Genomic DNA, 18,253 nt, shown 5'->3' on the forward strand with positions numbered 1-18,253 from the left:
AGGTCGAGTGCTGTCAAGCAGAAGAGGCCCTACTGGCGACAGGAAGTGAGGACAGGCGTGGAGGGTAAGAGGCATTCCCTGTAGTCCGCAGGGCTGGGGAGATACCTGCACTCACCAGGGGCAAGAGAGCCCAGGCTAGTGGCAGCAGCTCACAAAAAAGTCTCATTTATTCAGAAAGACAAAATGCAATCACTAAGGGCACTGGAAAAATAGGAAAAGGACCCGAGAAAGCAAAGAACAGGGAGGTAATGGAAGTGACCTTTGCACCCACTGTTACTCACCATTTGCTAGTACCTTGAAGATGTGGGGACCTTGGCAGTTAAGCTCAGGGACTCTGGAGCCAGACTGCCAGAGTCTGAACCCTGGCCCTGTCACTCAGCAGATGTGGGATCTTAGAGCAGTCACTAACCTTCCTGCGCCTTTAGTTTTCTCACATATATATGACTTACATGATACACTTATGTCACAGGGCTGCTGGGAAGCTGGTGTGTACAATTCAATATGGCAGTGTCGTGCACACAGAAAGTACTAAGAAATATTAGCTATCATCATTACAGATATTTTTGCTGTAGCTTAATAAGCATTCTGGAGAAAAACCTCTGTACCCAACTGTGCTCTAAAAATACAGTTTATGAGAGGAAAACAAAGAGGAATAGAGGTACGTGTCAAAACATATGCAACCTGTCATCAGGGCACTACAAAAACTGTAGGTAGCATTGCTCCGACTTCCCAGGTAGAAAACAACACAGCTGAAAGCTGCCGCAGCAGGTGCTTCAACTGCACAAAGACCAGTGAGTGGAAATGTGGGCAATCCTTCAGTCTGGACTGATGGGTGCCGAGAGGATGCAGATGGGCACAGAGCTCTGGGTCAGAGGTGCTGCCACTGAGGTGATCCTGGGAAGCAGTGTGACCCAGGAGTCATCAACGGCATGAGGCCAGGGGTGTGTCCATAGCAGAATGCAACCTTCAGTCCAGACAAATGATTTTATTTTTCACAAAATACAGCAGAAAGTATCCCTGCCAACAATGCAATTGACCTATCCCAGGGTGTCCACTGAGAGAAAGAAACTTAGGAAGCTCACTGTTTCCACACATCTAAGCCACATCCTTTCACCCAGTTTTCTCAGCACTCAAGTGAGTAGTTTGCTATCTCTTTCTTTGCCTGAATTGTTTGTCACTGAGTTAATATATAACTCATGCAGGAAAGAGAAGTATTTTATATTAGATTCCCGCTTAATAAATTTTCCCATTTTATTTTTTTGGTCGTGCTGTTTAGTTTGCAGGATCTTGGTTCCCAGGGATTGAACTCTGACCCTCAGCAGTGAAAGTCTGAAGTCCTCACCACCAGACTGCCAGGAAATTCCCTAAATTTTCCCATTTCAAGACAAGGTAACTGAGGAAAGGACTCACTGACTTGCCCAACATCAGACAGCCATACAGCTGAGTCTATGGTCTGTATTCAGAGAGTGGACAGCCTGTCTTCTTCAGTGTCTTTGTGAGGTTAAGAAACTAAACTGCAAAATCAACACTTGTCTCAATCGGAGCTTAAAGTTCAAAAACAAACTGGAAAAGTTTTTTAGGTTTGGCTATATGCCTTCAACCTAACTCTTCAACACCCAGTCAGAAACATAGGTAATACAAAAATGTAAGGAATTAAACTTAAGTCAGAGCACCTTGCCTCCACGCTACCCCACTCCTCCCACACTAAGCCCCTCCCATTCGGCACACAGTCCTGCCCTTCTTCTCCTTCACGCCATTCCCAATTTGTGCACAATGAGTCCTAACTGAACCCTCCAGACACAAGTTCGTTATGAACCCATCATCTTGTTTTGCTCCTGAATCCAACTGACTTGGAGAGTCAGTCTCCAAGACTGACTCCAATCTTGGTCAACCATCTCTCACTGCGTTAAGCAAGAACCTTTGGCACCTTCCTGAAACCTGGAACCTCTCCAGACAGGTAAATTGCTGAATCATGTGGATTTAATCTCGAATTCTTATAACAATAGCCCTTATCATCTCTCTGGAGTCTACAACATTCTCCCAACTTACCTCCTGCCTGCCTGCCACCACCTACAGTACTTCTACAAAAGCAAGCAAGCTGCAAGCCAAGGTGCTCCCGTCCCCACAGCACAGCAGTCTGTCTGTCGTCTGCCCTGCACCACCACCCTCTCGTCTCCTCCCACCTGCCTTCATCACACTAGATGGCTTAAAGTTCCTTAAACATGCCAGACTGGTTCTTAAAATTTTGGTCCTTCAAGCACGTATCTTATTCTGCCTGAAAGATCCCCTCCTCTGCTCCCAGATCCACCTCCTCCAGTTCTACAATCCACATAATCTCTTCCTAGTAAACCCTCACCCCAAGTTTATATGGTTCTATTTAAGAATCATGTTCATTGTTGTGCCTTTACAAACCTGCAGTCCCTCCTGAATCCCACAACTTCTGCAGAAGTGTCCATGCCTTCTTTTGGTTCCCTATCATTCTCGGTCATAGAGAGTTCTAGCTTCAGGAATTCCCTGGCAGTCCAGTGGTTAGAATTCAGCACTCTCACTGCTGAGGGATGGGGATCAATCCCTGGCTGGGGAACTAAGATCCTGCAAGCCACACCAAGCGGCCAAAAATAGTAAATAAATAAATGCTGCTGCTAAGTCACGTCAGTCGTGTCCGACTCTGTGTGACCCCGTAGATGGCAGCCCAACAGGCTCCTCTGTCCCTGGGATTCTCCAGACAAGAATACTGGAGTGGGTTGCCATTTCCTTAGTCCTAGCTTAATCCCTATAACACTCTTATCGCCCTTTGTTCCTTACAGGCACATCTCCCTCTACTACACTCTGGGCTCCTTGAGGACAGGAACTGTATCTAAACTATTTCAGTATCTCTGGTGCCTAACATTATTCCTGGTATGTAGTTGGGGACTATTAAGTGCTTGTTTACTGAGTGAATGAATGACATTTATGTATGTTTAAGGTATTTATTTCTACACCTTCTTGTAGTCATTCTTAGACATGGCACCTTCTCTAAGATCCTGAAATCCTGTGAATTAAGAAACATTCCAAATTTCTTCAAGATTTCTTATTCTTAGCTGTCCAAAACACTCATAAAGATGGGAGACTCAACTGATTCGATAACTTGCAATAGTTGTTCCTCTACTATTAAAAGGAAGACTTTCTTAATGACTAAAAGTCAAGAACAATAAACACTTAGGGAATCAATCTCTCAAGTTGTTCTGCATTTATCAGAAAAAACAATTGTGTGGATGTAAGTAAGACAAAAGCAGAAACATTACTTTGCGAACAAAGGTCTGTCTAGTCAGCGCTGTGGTTTTTCCAGTAGTCATGTATGGATGTGACAGTTGGACTATAAAGAAAGCTGAGCACCAAAGAATTCATGCTTTTGAACTGTCGTGTTGGAGAAGACTCTTGAGAGTCCCTTGGACTGCAAGGAGATCCAACCAGTCCATCCTAAAGGAGATCAGTCCTGAATATCCATTGGAAGGACTGATGCTAAAGCTGAAACTCCAATACTTTGGCCACCTGATGCAAAGAACTGACTCACTTGAAAAGACCCTGATGCTGAGAAAGACTGAAGGCGGGAGGAGAAGGGGACAACAGAGGATCAGATGGATGGATGGCATCACCAACTCAATGAACATGAATCTGAGTAAACTCTGAGAGTTGGTAATGGACAAGGAGGCCTGACATGCTGAGGTCCATGGGGTTGCAAAGAGTCAGACACGACTGAGTGACTGAACTGAACTGAACTGAAGTAAGACAAAATCTCCTTCTTATAATATTTTCCTTTAGTAAACTAAATTCTAGTAGGTATTTCTAGAGTACTTGTTGGCCTTTCCATCAGATATTTTACGCTATTGCACAAATTCAATTCAAACTTACCAGTACATACAGCAGAGAGAAACTGGAGTCATTATAAATAAATAACTTACTTTATTTTCCAAGATGAATGGTCTAGAAAGTGGCTTTAAATATTAAATGTACCCAAATGTTTTCTTTTAAAATCAATGAGCCCAGATGACAATATGTCTTTTCTCCAAATTCCAGCTTAATTCCTTCTGATGCTTTCTTGATTGAGGCCATGTGTTATCTTGAGAGGTTGGTTTTTTTTCCTGTCAGTATTCCATTGCAATACTCTCTCTCAGGATCCAACAAAGAAAAGGGTCTAGGATCTTATAATCCAGCAAGGAATGCATCAGGGCTTTAAATAGGATACTTATAAATGCCTATTCATTTACAGAAATTCATAACTAGAAAACAGAGAAGTTTTTGTTTTTTTTACTTTTTAAAATGTGGAAGACTCACAACTTAACCTGGAAATTTAACCTCAAATATATCAAGTAACTCATGTTATCCTAACTTTCTCTACTAATCAGTTCCACTGATTTTTTTGTTGTTGTTACTGTTTTTAGTCCATACTAGATATGTAGGGTAAGGTTGAGCAGACATAAGCTAAGGAAATCCTCCTGACCTCAAGAAAATTAGTTGAAAAATTAAAACCAAAAATAATAATTTGAGAATTATAAAATATAAATTTTAAGTACCATGGCAGAGATGCCAACTAGAGTACACAGAAAGCTATCTAGGAGAGATGGAATTTGAATTGGAAATTTAAGAATATAAAGGGTCAAAGGGCTTTTTTCCAAGAATAAATGTCCACTTGGGCAAAGATGCAATAGGAATGAGCATGAAATGTTCCAAAAGCATTTCCTTTCTAAAGTGCTATTGGTAAGCTGCAGTCTGTCACAAAAGAATGTCATGCAATGAAGAACCACTTAAATACCAATGTGCATTTAATCCAAAATACCCCAGATTTATAAACAGTCTTCTATAAGAAGCAAATGAGAATGCTTAAAGATAGGGCAAATTCATTCAAGGGTACTAAGGGCATGTCATAAGTTAGTGATACTGATACTGATACATAAGTTAGTGATACTTCCAATACTGAAGAATGGACAAAGAAAAGAAGCATTTTAAAGAAAAGTAATGATAGCAATCTGTATCCAGGAAAGGAAGCAACAGTTAGAACTGGACATGGAACAACAGACTGGTTCCAAATCAGGAAAGGAGTACGTCAAGGCTGTGTATTGTCACCCTGTTTATTTAACTTACCTGCAGAGGACATCATGAGAAATGCCGGACTGGATGAAGCACAAGCTGGAATCAAGATTTCTGGGAGAAATATCAATAACCTCAGATATGCAGATGACACCACCCTTAAGGCAGAAAGTGAAGAAGAACTAAAGAGCCTCTTGATGAAAATGAAGGAAGAGAGTGAAAGAGTTGACTTAAAACTCAACATTCAGAAAACTAAGATCAAGGCATCTGGTCCCATTACTTCATGGCAAATAGATGGGGAAATGGTGGAAACAGTGACAGACTTTATTTTGGGGGGCTCCAAAATCACTGCAGGTGGTGATTGCAAACACAAAATTAAAAGATGCTTGCTCCTTGGAAGAAAAGTTATGACCAACCTAAGACAGCTTATTGAAAAACAGAGACATCACTTTGCCAACAAAGGTCCATCTAGTCAAAGCTATGGTTTTGCAACAGTCATGTGTGGATGTGAGAGTTGGACTATAAAGAAAGCTGAGCATCGAAGAATTGATGCTTTTGAACTGTGGTATTGGAAAAGATTCTTGAGAGTCCCTTGGACTGCAAGGAGATCCAACCAGTCCATCCTAAAGGAAATCAGTCCTGAATATTCATTGGAAGGACTGATGTTGAAGCTGAAACTCCAATACTTTGGCCACCTGATGTGAAGAACTGATTCATCTGAAAAGACCCTGACGTTGGGAAAGACTGAAAGCAGGAGGAGAAGGGGACAACAGAGGATGAGATGGTTGGATGGCATCACCGACTCAATGGACATGAGTTTGAGTAGACTCTGGGAGTTGATGATGGACAGGGAGGCCTGGTGTGCTGCAGTCCACAGAGTCTCAAAGAGTCAGACACGACTGAGCAACAGAACTGAACTGAATGATATTATAATACTTGTGGCAAATGAGCAAGGTCAAGTTACTTGAGAAGTTCAAGTATAATAAGAGTAGTCAGGAAGGAACGCTGTCTTTGAGGAGGATGTGATGAACATGGATCTGGGATGAGCCTGGGCTATCAGGAAGGAGATAGGTATGTGGAGGGGAGAAGGAGAAATGTTCCTCCCACTCCCAGTGTTTCCTCCACGTGGATGAATGTCCAGTAGTGCAATCCCCCGGCCTCACTCCACCTCCTCATTCACTCCTCCCCACATGAGGCTGATTGAAGAATTTGAGAGTAAAAGTTGGACAAGTACCACATCCCTCCTTTTTCTCCTTATCTTGGGCAGCAATTGCCAGGAGGAGGTACATCCTGCTCATTCTCCACCTGCTGAAGTTTTAAAGTGGACTGTCTAGTTTTAGGCCCAGTATTAGGAACTCAATTCCTCCTAAGTATAAGCCACTTTCTCCAGTTGCAACTTTATTAATAGTAAAGATGGTGTTTTGGTTTCATTTGACTTACTCCCAGTCTACCTCTTACCTAGCTCATATCCAGGTGTGGAGGTTGAGTGCTAGTCCTTAGTTCCCTAAAACCTCAGTACTGTCCTTCAGGCAATGAGACCATACACAGTGATGCTGATTTAAGAAATATCAACATATAGGTTATAGTTAATGCTGAATTCCCTAGGAGTGAGTATAAAGAAATAAGAGTGGAAGATGGCAGACAGAGAGATGAATAACCAAGCACAGGTCACTAATGCATGCTAAAGCTTTCCAAGCAAAAAGACCAGCAGGCAAAATCAGGAAACTATGGGGCATCGTAAGAAAAGGCGATTAACCCTGATGGACTAAACTATAAAGTCTGTGTAGGGAATGAGAGAAAGGAACAAATGATAGGCTAGAAAGGTAAGTCAGAGCCAGATTTTAGAAAAAATTAGACATTTCTGGATAGCAATGGGCAAACAATAAGTATTCTAAACAGATCTATGACAAGACACATGCTTCTTTAAGAAGCATAACCTAGAGGCAGTGAATCAACTAGCCTGGAAAAGTGAGAGACAATGTATGAAGAGACAGAGAAATCCTGAGAGGACTGATGAGCCATATATGCAGTGGAGTGGAGAGAGAGAGAATGGGTGTAAGAACTACTACAGAATGGAGGGGTATTAGAGAACTATTCATTATAGGGGACAAGGAAGAATAGGGAGGGATAACTTCAAGACTTCAGACCCATAGAATACAAAGACTGATAACATCATTGAAAGAAATTTAAAAGTCGGATAGAACATCAAAACTACAGGCAAAAAAAGCAAAAACAGATAAGTGGGACTACATCAAACTTAAAATCTCCTGAAGATCAAAATAAACAACCAAGAGGGTGAAAAAAGCAGCCTACAGAATAGAAGAAAATAACTGTAAATCATATACCTGATAAGGGGTTAATATCCAAAGTATGTAAGGAAAAACTCAACAACAATGACATCCAATTAAACCATGGGCAAAGGACTTGAATAGACATTTGTCCAAAGAAGATACTTAACATCACTAATGATTAGGGAAATGTAAACCAAAATTACATGAGATACTACCTCACTCCCATCAGGATGGTCATTACAAAAAAAAAAAGAAAATAACACAGTTGGTGAAAATGAAGAGAAATTGAAACCACTTGTGCACATTGGTGGGAGTGTAAAATGGTACAGCCATTTTACAGCCATTGAAAAGAACATGAAAAATAGAATTGTCCAAAGAAGATACTTAACATCACTAATGATTAGGGAAATGTAAATCAAAATTACATGAGATACTACCTCACTCCCATCAGGATGGTCATTACAAAAAAAAAAAAGAAAATAACACAGTTGGTGAAAATGAAGAGAAATTGAAACCACTTGTGCACACTGGTGGGAGTGTAAAATGGTACAGCCATTTTACAGCCATTGAAAAGAACATGAAAAATAGAATTACCATATTATCTACCTATCCCATTTCTGGCTATTTACCCAAAAGAATTCAAAGCAAAATCTCCAAGATATTTACACACCCATGTTCATCACGGCATTAACACAACAGCCAAGAGATGAAAATAATCCAAATGTTCATTGACAGGTGAATGGATAAAGAAAATGTGACATATACAAATAATAGAATATTATGCAGCCTTAAAAAGGAAGAAATCTCATCACATGCTACCACATGGATGATTCTCAAGCATATTAAAAGTGAAATAAGCCAGTCATGAAAGGACAAATGCTCCATGATACCACTCATGTGAAGTACCTAGAGAAGTCAAAATCAGAAATAGAAACTAAAAGGGTGGTTGCCAAAGGCAGGGATAAAACAAAAAGAATAATTACTGTTTAGTGGGTGTAGAATTTCACTGTTACAAGATGAAAAAGTTCTAGAGATCTGTTGTGCAGTATTGTGAATATACACTACTAAATTATAAACTTAAGAACCGTAATGAAGGCTTCCCTGGCAGCTCAGCTGGTAAGAAATCCACCTGCAATGCAGGAGACCCCAGTTCAATTCCTCAGGAAGATCCCCTGGAGAAGGGATAGGATACTCACTCCAGTATTCTTGGGCTTCTCTGGTGGATCAGTTGGTAAACAATCTGCCTTTAATTCACTAGACATGGGTTCAATCCCTGGGTTGGGAAAATCCCCTGGAGGAGGGCATGGCAACCCACTCCAGTGTTCTTACCTGGAGAATCCCCATGGACAGAGGAGCCTGATGGGCTGCAGCTCATGGGGTCACAAACAGTTGGACACAACTGAGCATCTAAGCACACACACAAGAATAGTTATGAAGGTAAATCATGTGTTTTATGTTTTTACCACATTTGAAAAAAAGAAATAGAGAAGAATAATTTCTTTGTTTGATAGGGGGAAGCTGATGTTAAGCCTGATTTTGTCACATAAATATATACCCTGTTTCTAGTGCCAAAACGTCCTCTATAAAAATAGCAGATTAAATTGTCAACTCTGAATGCTTGAATACATCAATTTGTCTTACATGTCACTTTTTTGGGACTGTGCCCCACTTCAACTTTGGCCTCCAAACAGATGCTCCTGTAAATCCCTTACATGGTTCAATAAACATGGACTATGAAACAACATTCTACCCTAGTGATGCCAAAACAAAACACTCCAGAATAAATGCAATTTTGCAGATTGTTTCACAGTCCAGCAGTTGCCATTTCATGTTCAAAATCAGAAGTCTGCTCCTTTTCATTACAAAACAGCATATGCACATCCATCAAACTCCTTTACCATTCCTCATGGGAAGGGTAAGTCAGAGCCAAAAAAACTGACTGACCTTTATTTTTCTACTAGAAATCCATTTCATTTCAATTCAATTCAATGCACATCAGCTTAAAAGACACTTGTTTTATATCTATTTTTGCCTAGCACCGAGGACTAAAGGTGAGTGAGTCAAGACTCCTGACTTCAAAGAGCTCAAAGTCCAACAGGTGAGACAACCATATACATAAATAAATATAATAATTTAAAGTTCTCTTATAGAAGCATTGTTGTTGTTGTTGTCATTGTTTAGTCAGTAAGTCATGCCCAACTCTTTGTGACCCCATGGACTGTAGCCCACTGGCTCTTCTGTCCATGGGATTTCCCAGGCAAGAATACTGGAGAGGGTTACCATTACCTACTCCAGGGGATCTTCCTGACCCAGGGATCAAACCTGACTCTCCTGCTTTGGCAAATGGATTCTTTACCACTGAGCCGTCAGGGAAGCCCACAGAAGCATTATCAAATGCTGTAAAAACACAGACTGGGGAAACCAACTTCTTCTGCAGGAATCACACACACACACAAATATAGAGAAGGGACATTTGAGAAGGGGAGGGAAGAAACTGACATTTTGAGGTTCTCTTATGGCCTAGGTGCTTTGTGTAGATTCCCTTATTAAATCCATTTTTCCAATGAAGAAATCAAGGCTCAGATGAGCTCTGAATCCAAGTTTATCTAGCTCCAAAGCTCACGCTTTCTCAGGTGAGTAATGGTGTGGCCAGGGAACAGGGAGGAGCCACGCAGGACTGCAGAAACAGGAGCAAATGCAGACCCAGGAGAACTGGACTCGTGCTGGAGGAGTGATTGATGCCATGTGACGAGAAGAGAGATGATAGAAATACTGGCTAAAGGTAAGTTTGAGAAGGTCAGCTAGGACTGGGTTGTGAGAACTTGTAAGGGACTTCTAATTATCAGCAAGTAATCTGAATTAAAATCCCGAGGCCAGTAATTTTCAAATGACATTCTAAGGACAATGCCCATTCAAGAATTCTGCATATTTTTATAGGGGGAATTTGGAGTAGTATTTAAAGAAAAGGGGGTTCCATTTCTAAAAATCATATTTAAAGAAAACCCACAGCAAATGGAGGGCCATTACAGATTTTTAATCATCCATATGTGCTTTAGAAAGATAAATATGGTGGCTGTGTAGAGAGAACAGACATTTAAGGAAACAACTTTTGGACTAGAGATCAGTCAGAAGGCTTCAGAAATAATATAAGATAAAGCTTTTTTAATATTTATTTTTATTCATTTATTTTGCTGGGTGAGGTCTTAGTTGTGGCATGTGGGATCTAGTTCCCCAGCCAGGGATCAATCCCAGGCTCCCTGCACTGGGAGTGTGGAGTCCCAGCCACTGGACCACCAGGGGAGTCCCAAGATCAAGTTTTTTAGGGTCTAGAAAGACATAGACAGTAGTAGTAGCATGGATTAAATAATTTAAATATATGGAATTTGGTGGCATTTCCTTGATAGTCTGGTGGTTAAGACACTGCACTTCCACTGCAGGGGAGCAAGGGTTCTATCCCTGGTCAGGGAACTAGGATCCCACATGCAGCATGACCAAAATAAAATATATAGAACCTGGTCACAAATTTGCCATGGGGAATAAAAAAAAATAGAGCCAACTCATTGGAAAAGCCCCTGATACTGGGAGAGATTGAGGACAGAAGGAGAAGAAGAGGGCAAAGAATGAAAGGGTCAGATATCATCACCGACTCAATGGACATGAGTTTGAGCAAACTCCAGGAGATAGTGAATCACAGGGAAGCCTGGCATGCTGCAATTCATGGGGTCTCAAAAAGTTAGGCAGGACTTAGTGACTGAACAACAAGTTTTTTATAGCTCAAGCAACATAGTAATGACCACTAACTAAGAATGCTAAAGTTTGCTAGGAGTAGTAAACTTGGAGAAAACAATTAGTTCACATTTGTTTCATTTTGACATGTTGAGTTTGAGGTGTCTACAGTACACACAGAAGAAGACATCACGTTAAATGAGAAGATTCTTTCACAATGTTTACATAATCAAATCACCACAACATATTCTTTAAATATCTTATCATTTTATGTCAATTACACATCAACAAAGTTGAAATTAAAAAAAAAAACTAATGAAATACATTTTTAAAATGAAGACATCAAAAAGCAGACAGATCTGTGAATGTGGAACATCAGAGAGTAGGGCTAAAGGTATTTTTGTGGGGACCAATAATTTTGCCTTCTCCCCTTCATCCTCCTAGTCATTAAGCTCACTCCCAACCCCTTTAGATACTACAGGGGGTCAGCAGACTACATCCTCATCAATGCAATTTCAGCAGAAACACTGCATAGGTTCTTTTTTTTTCTCTGTCACTTCCTTAGGCCATTCTTGATCTTCATTTCCTGGGTGTTAGAACACAGACACGGTGCTACTGGGCTACTGCAGATGGTACAAAAGACAGCACATTAGCAGACGGTGAAGGAACAAGAGAGAAGAAATCTGAGATCCTGGGTGACCAGATGGAGCAGAATCACCCATCTACCTCTTTGTTGCAGCAGCTTAGCCTCACTCTGACTACTGCAGGGATCATCAGCATATAATGGAAACCTTAGGATAATGAGATCACCAGAAAAAGGAGAGAAAACCTAGAGAAATACACAAAAGCATAATCTCTAAAAAGTAAAGAAAGGCACTTTACAAGGCCAAAAAGAAATAGCCACAGGGGTAGGAGAAGATCAAGAGAGAGGAGAGTGCTCCAGACGGGAAGAAGACTGGTTTAGAAATATAAAATGGGTCACAGGAAAACTAAGATGGAGATTTAAAAGAGGCTAATAAACTTGGGGATTTTTGCCGGCACAAAGTCAGTGAAATTGTAGGGGTTAGCCTATTAGAAGTTAATAAATATAATTTTCTAAGTGGCTTAAAACTCCTGAATGTATGGTGACTCAAAAAAATTAGAAACCAGATAATGCTTATTTACCATCCTAGATCTGTCTGCTTACCCTTGCCAGCACCAACACCACAAGTCAGAAGTAAGGATGGAGGTCAGAGTAAGGTTTTATCCCAACCTCAGAATTTCCAATTTTAAGACAAGAAGCCAAAAAGTCCCCAAGATTTAACTCTGGGGATGTCACATTTTATAAAACTCTTCAGTACATTTTTGTGTGTGCTCAGTCACCTCAGTTGTGTCTGACTCTTTGTGACCCCTAGAACGGTAGCCTGCCAGGCTCTTCTGTCCATGGGATTCCCCAGTCAAGAATACGGACGCGGGTTGCCATTTCTTCCTCCAGAGGATCTTCCCCACTCAGGGATCAAACCCAAATCTCCTACGGCTCCTACTTTGGCAGGCAGATTCTTTACCAATGAGCCACCTAGGAAGCCTCAGTAAATTTTTGCATGTGGACAAATATCTCCAAACTGACATTGGTGGTGCCTCTGTCACAAAATGGCAATATAAAATCCTCACAAGTACATAAGAACCTGACAGTTAATTTCCCAAAAGACATACTATTGCTATCACATCCCTGCAGTTACAACACTTCTATCCAACTTTCCCATCCCCAAGAGAGGGCTCCAGGTGCATGCTCTTTAATTGGTTTCTATTCTCACCTTTCTTTAAGTAATCATTTTCTGGGATAATTGGTATCTGAATTTTCACTACAGTCCATTTCCTTCTACTGAAAAGGAACTTAAATTACAACCTAAAGAAGAAGTATATTCTCTATTTATCTCAATTTTCCCTGCTGTTTAACAACTAGTTCTGTTTGCTGCATTCTGTAGTTATAAATAGAAAAGTAAAAAAAAAAAAAATCAGTAAATGATGCTCATCAATATTTGAGCCCCATCTCCAGACAATTGTTTATAATTTATTCTAATAATTATATAATACATTTTATACTCTTCCACATTTTTTTTCTTTTACCTGCTAGTGAAACTTTATATCCACATTAATTGCTAAATACAGATTTTGCAAAAAATGTTTGACAGATGTTTTGCAATTTTGTTTTAATCACAGGATTTCATGAACCACTGCTTGTGGTGGAGATGCTACCAGTATAAACCAAGGGTAATATAATACTCTTTGAAATGCCTTGCTGTGCTTAAAGATAAGCTCAATATATTATTCTTTATACTATACAGTAAACTCCTTCCAATATACCATGAGAAGAATTTCTCTCTGGTCTTAGTTCCAGCAATAACTGTTTCATGTGATCAACCAGCATCATAATTTTCTAGATATAGAAAATCAACTGCTTCCTTCATACGCTTCTAGTAAGTTTAACACCAAATCAATGTTCTCCACTTGCAAATGCATAAGATTTTATGGCATATATTTTTCAGAAAAAGGTTCAGTCCTACTCATTTTACTTTCCAACCCTTTTCTTTGCTGTAATTATCTTACCTAATTTTAATTTAGCTTTTTTCTTAATCTCTCTCTATATATATCTTTGGGAATGTCCTCAAATTTTAAGTAGGGAAGGATACAAATGCATGGATTAACTGATAGATAATTGACATACACACCTGATATTGCTAGGATTTCCATTCTAAATTAATGCATTCATTCATTCATTGAGTCATTCATTTGACAAACACTGGTCCAGTCCATGCTAAGGGAAAGGCATTGAAACAGGCACATGACGGATATATACTCTCAGGAACTTTACTTGGTGCAGATAAACTATAACACACAACTAATAGTTTAAAAGTTATTGGTGTCGTAAGAAAGAAACAAAGAAAGTACAATGAAAGTCTTATCTGACAAAGACTGCACTGCCAACCTATGCTAAGGACCATCTTTCCATGAACCCAGAAGGGGAGGCTAAAGCTCTCTTCACACCATTGTTGGAAGCTTTCAGGTGAATCAACATAAGTTATCAGTACCATTCTGGACCCCTTTAGAGGAACTGTTTTCTCAAAATAGGAAAAAGATGAATATAATTTTTCAACAAATTAACAGATTCAAGTAGTCTGGTGATTCAGAAATAGTCAATTTTTCTACACACCTTGAAAAAAATCAAGACATCATCTCCCTTCTTAAAACAATTTTGTTTGTGTGGTCACAGTCACATAACATTTGTATGTAATACTATTCTAAATATTTATTAACAGAGATTCAAGTTATTCTTAATATCAGTTTTTGAATTAAATTATGAAAGTTGGTTCCCTTAAAATAGAAATAAACTAAGTTCCACATAAGTAGAGAATTAAATAGGAAATATGTCATTTAGGAGATATTTAGAGTCAACTATAATATATGCTTTTTATTTTATTTTTTCGGGGCAATATAGTTAAGTTTTAGAATCAAAGACCACATTAAGAAAAACAGTTACTGAACATGATACACTGATATCCTCGAGAAGACTACTGATAATTATTCTTTTAAAAAAATAGAAAAAAAATTTATTGTCAAATATATTTAGAATCATAGAAAATATGCTAATGTATATTAAAGAGGAAGGGGCATGGGAAGGAGCATACAATGTATTTCAATCTTATTCAACTCAGAATACTTTTTTTTTTTTTTTGGCTGCGTCCTGCCTCTTGCAGGGTCTCAGTTCCCCGACCAGGGACTGAAGCTGGGGCCACAACCGTGAAAGCGCCAAGTCCCAAGCACGGGCCCACTAGGGAACTCGCTTAGAACACTCTTTGATACAGAACATCTTTAACACTTCATGGACCTCGAGAGCTCCAGTTTGGTAAATGCTGCTCTAGGGCCCTTTTCACATCACGGTCAGGTGTTCTCAGATAAATCAAAGGGAGACCTTAATGGAACTCCTGGTATTTGGATGAAAACAGAAGAGTTGAGGGAGAAGCGCTAATTTAATATGAATTTCTCCCACACAAAAGCTGCTGGCAAATCTGAGTCGTATTCTATGGAATGTTTTTAATAAGGAGCACATATTATTTTAATGGAAAACAGCTGAAATTAACAAAATAATTTGGGTTTGAATATTCAGTGGGGTTCATCAGAAATTCATGCATCTTTTCACAGTCAGAAGTAACAGAAATAACCATGCCTTTCAGTAAAGCTACAAGAGCTGGCCCAGTTAGGCAGGGGTATTGTTGAGTGCAGGAGTTAAGTATTTATGCTGCAAAGCTATGCCTAAGAATGATTTGGTCAGTTTTGGATAACGGTTTGTGCATGTAGTTCTTCCCACAAGATGGCCTGGAAGATGTCTACATTACCAGGCTACTGGGCAAAATTTCCAAGAAATGGCAGACCTCTTGCTCCTCATTCTACAGGAAAAAAAAAAAAGAGACAGAGTGAGTCATCTCTATTTATCAATTTCCTTCTGATTTAAGACAACTCCAGATCTGTTTATAAGCCATGTCTCTGACAGCTGGTACAATGTGTGAAAGAACATTAAATAACTCCTGAAAAAGAACTCAAGTCTAATAACTCTTGATGTCAGAAGCTCAGAGTTCACAAGTATTTTTCCTTGTTAACATTTTTTAAACTTGTTAATGATTATTAGTCATGTAACTGAACACCCAACATGAAAGCATTTTTTAGAGGTTTTCCTCTGAAGAAGTCCCAGGTACTAAGAATGTGCAAGACAAAATTTCAACTGCTACATACAAATTTGTTAATATCATCCCTTCATCCTGGGCACATAAAATTTTTGATTAAAGGGCAGAGATGGGTCATTATTGTTTGAAGTTGGTCATTGGCATCTCAACTAACTTGTCATGGATTAACTGTAAAGTGACTGAAAAAATAAGCAGCCTCCATGTTCCTGATCTTTTCCTCAGCTTTATATTTTATTTTTCATTTAAATAACAAAACTATTCTGTGAGAGTTTGTGATTGCTCCAAATCTCATTAATACACCATTCATCTTAACCAAGATCATTTTTCAATACTTAAAAGTCATTTAAATTTGTGAAAATATTTACCCTCACCACTTTTTAAAGCCTCAGCACGTGTTCATGGTATGTTTCTGTCAAAGCAGATCGAGTATCACTAGAATTACCAAAAGTACCTCTTGTTTTCCAGACTGTTACTAAAATATGAGTGTGCCCCTTCAGCAGATTTCATTAAAAACGGCCTGATCAAGCATCACGGAGCCAACTGTTCTTTTTCCAGTCTGCAGTGCTGACTCCGTTATTATCTTCGACATATCATTTCAAATCACTTAACCTTCCTGTACACTGTATATCTAAAAAACCTGGAGCCAGTGAAAGAAAAGCGCTTGTCAGCTATTATATAGGAACATGGGAGAAAAGAAATGAGGTATTGCTGAGAAAGGCCGGTTTTATCCAATAACAGGGACAAAGGAGTACTGCAAAATGTCTCCTTACTTCATGAACATTTGGTGCTTCTGAGAATTGAAAGATAGATCAGCAAGTAAGGAGAGGAGATGCTAGAAGCCAAAGTCCATAGGGGTGAGAGGGGAAAAGTGGCCATGATTTGACAGCGGTAAGTGGAGGAATAAATCTAAGATGAAGATCTCACTAAGATGAGGTCTTAGTGAGATAAGAGTTGGACCATAAAGAAGGCCGAGCACCAAAGAATTGATGCTTTTGAACTGCAGTGTTGGAGAAGACTCTTGAGAATGCCTTGAACAGCAAGGAGATCAACCAGTTAATCCTAAAGGAAATCAACCCTGAACATTCATTGGAAGGACTGATGCTGAAGCTGAAGCTGAAGCTCCAATGTTTTGGCCACAAGATGCAGAGAGCCGACTCGTTGGAAAAGACCCCGATGCTGGGAAAGTTTGAGGGCAGGAGAAGTGGGTGATAGAGAATGAGATGGCTGGATGACATCATCAACTCAACAGACATGAATTTGAGCAAACTCTGGGAGACAGTGAAGGACAGGGAAGCCTGGTATGCTGCAATCCATGGGGTTGCAAAGAGTCAGACACAACTTAGTAACTGAACAACAACAAAATGCCATATGGTCTTTAAAAGAATAAGCCAACTGTATTTAGATTAATCAAAAAGTTGATATGGGAAATATTTTTGTACACACTTCCAGGCAATAAATGCAAAAAAGGAATGGAAGAACTAGAAAATCATTTTGCCACCTTAATGGAATAATAGACTGAGGCAGTAATAATCACAGATTTCCAAAAACATTAGATAAAATGCTGATGGGAAACTTTACAATAGGCAGATCAGACCGACACCACCCAAATCCTCTGCTCAATTTCTGAATCACTCAAAGTGAAAAGTGAGACCTATGAGCCTCCTAAGGTGATGTATCAATACAGCAGAACACGGCAGGCACCACCCAGGAAGTGGTGCCAAAAATATTCAACCTGAATACAGTCAAGCCCCAAATACAAGGGGATAGAGGAACAAGTTGAACAACACCTGGAGGGAATAGTCAAATCCAGATGGTGGGGTAAAATAACTTAGGATAAATAACTTAGTTTCTTAAATGAATAAATGGCTTTTTTAAGGAAGAGAATTATTAAAGTTTAAAAGTTTTAATGAATGCCATATGTGGACTTGATTTGGCTCCTAATTTAAACAAAACAACTTTAAAAAGACATTCTTGAGAAAATCAAGAAAATGTAAAAATAGACTGGATTTTATTATAAATTATATTTAAAGATATCAATTTTCTTGGTGTGATAATAGCATTGTAGTAGGTTTCTGTTCAGTATGCCTTAGGAATACACACTAAAGTATTTATAGGTGAAATTACATGATATCTTCTATTTATTTTAAAACACTCCAGAGAAAAAAGGAGAGCTAAAGATGAAATCAGAGTAGCAAAGGTATGTTATGGAAGTTGTCCAACATACACAACAGCAGAGAAGTAATACAATGAATCTGCATTCATCCAACTTCAACATTTTGTCAATCTTGATTCAAGCTATTCCTCCTACACATACCTTTTCTTGTATATTTTAAAGTAAACCTCAAACATCAGACAACATATCATCTCACTTATAAATACATCAGCATGTATCACTACTCAATAAGGAATTTTTCTTTTTAACTTAATAACTAGGCCAGTATCACTGGAACA

Source organism: Dama dama, chromosome 17, assembly GCF_033118175.1.
Source record: "Dama dama isolate Ldn47 chromosome 17, ASM3311817v1, whole genome shotgun sequence".
NCBI lineage: Eukaryota > Metazoa > Chordata > Mammalia > Artiodactyla > Cervidae > Dama > Dama dama.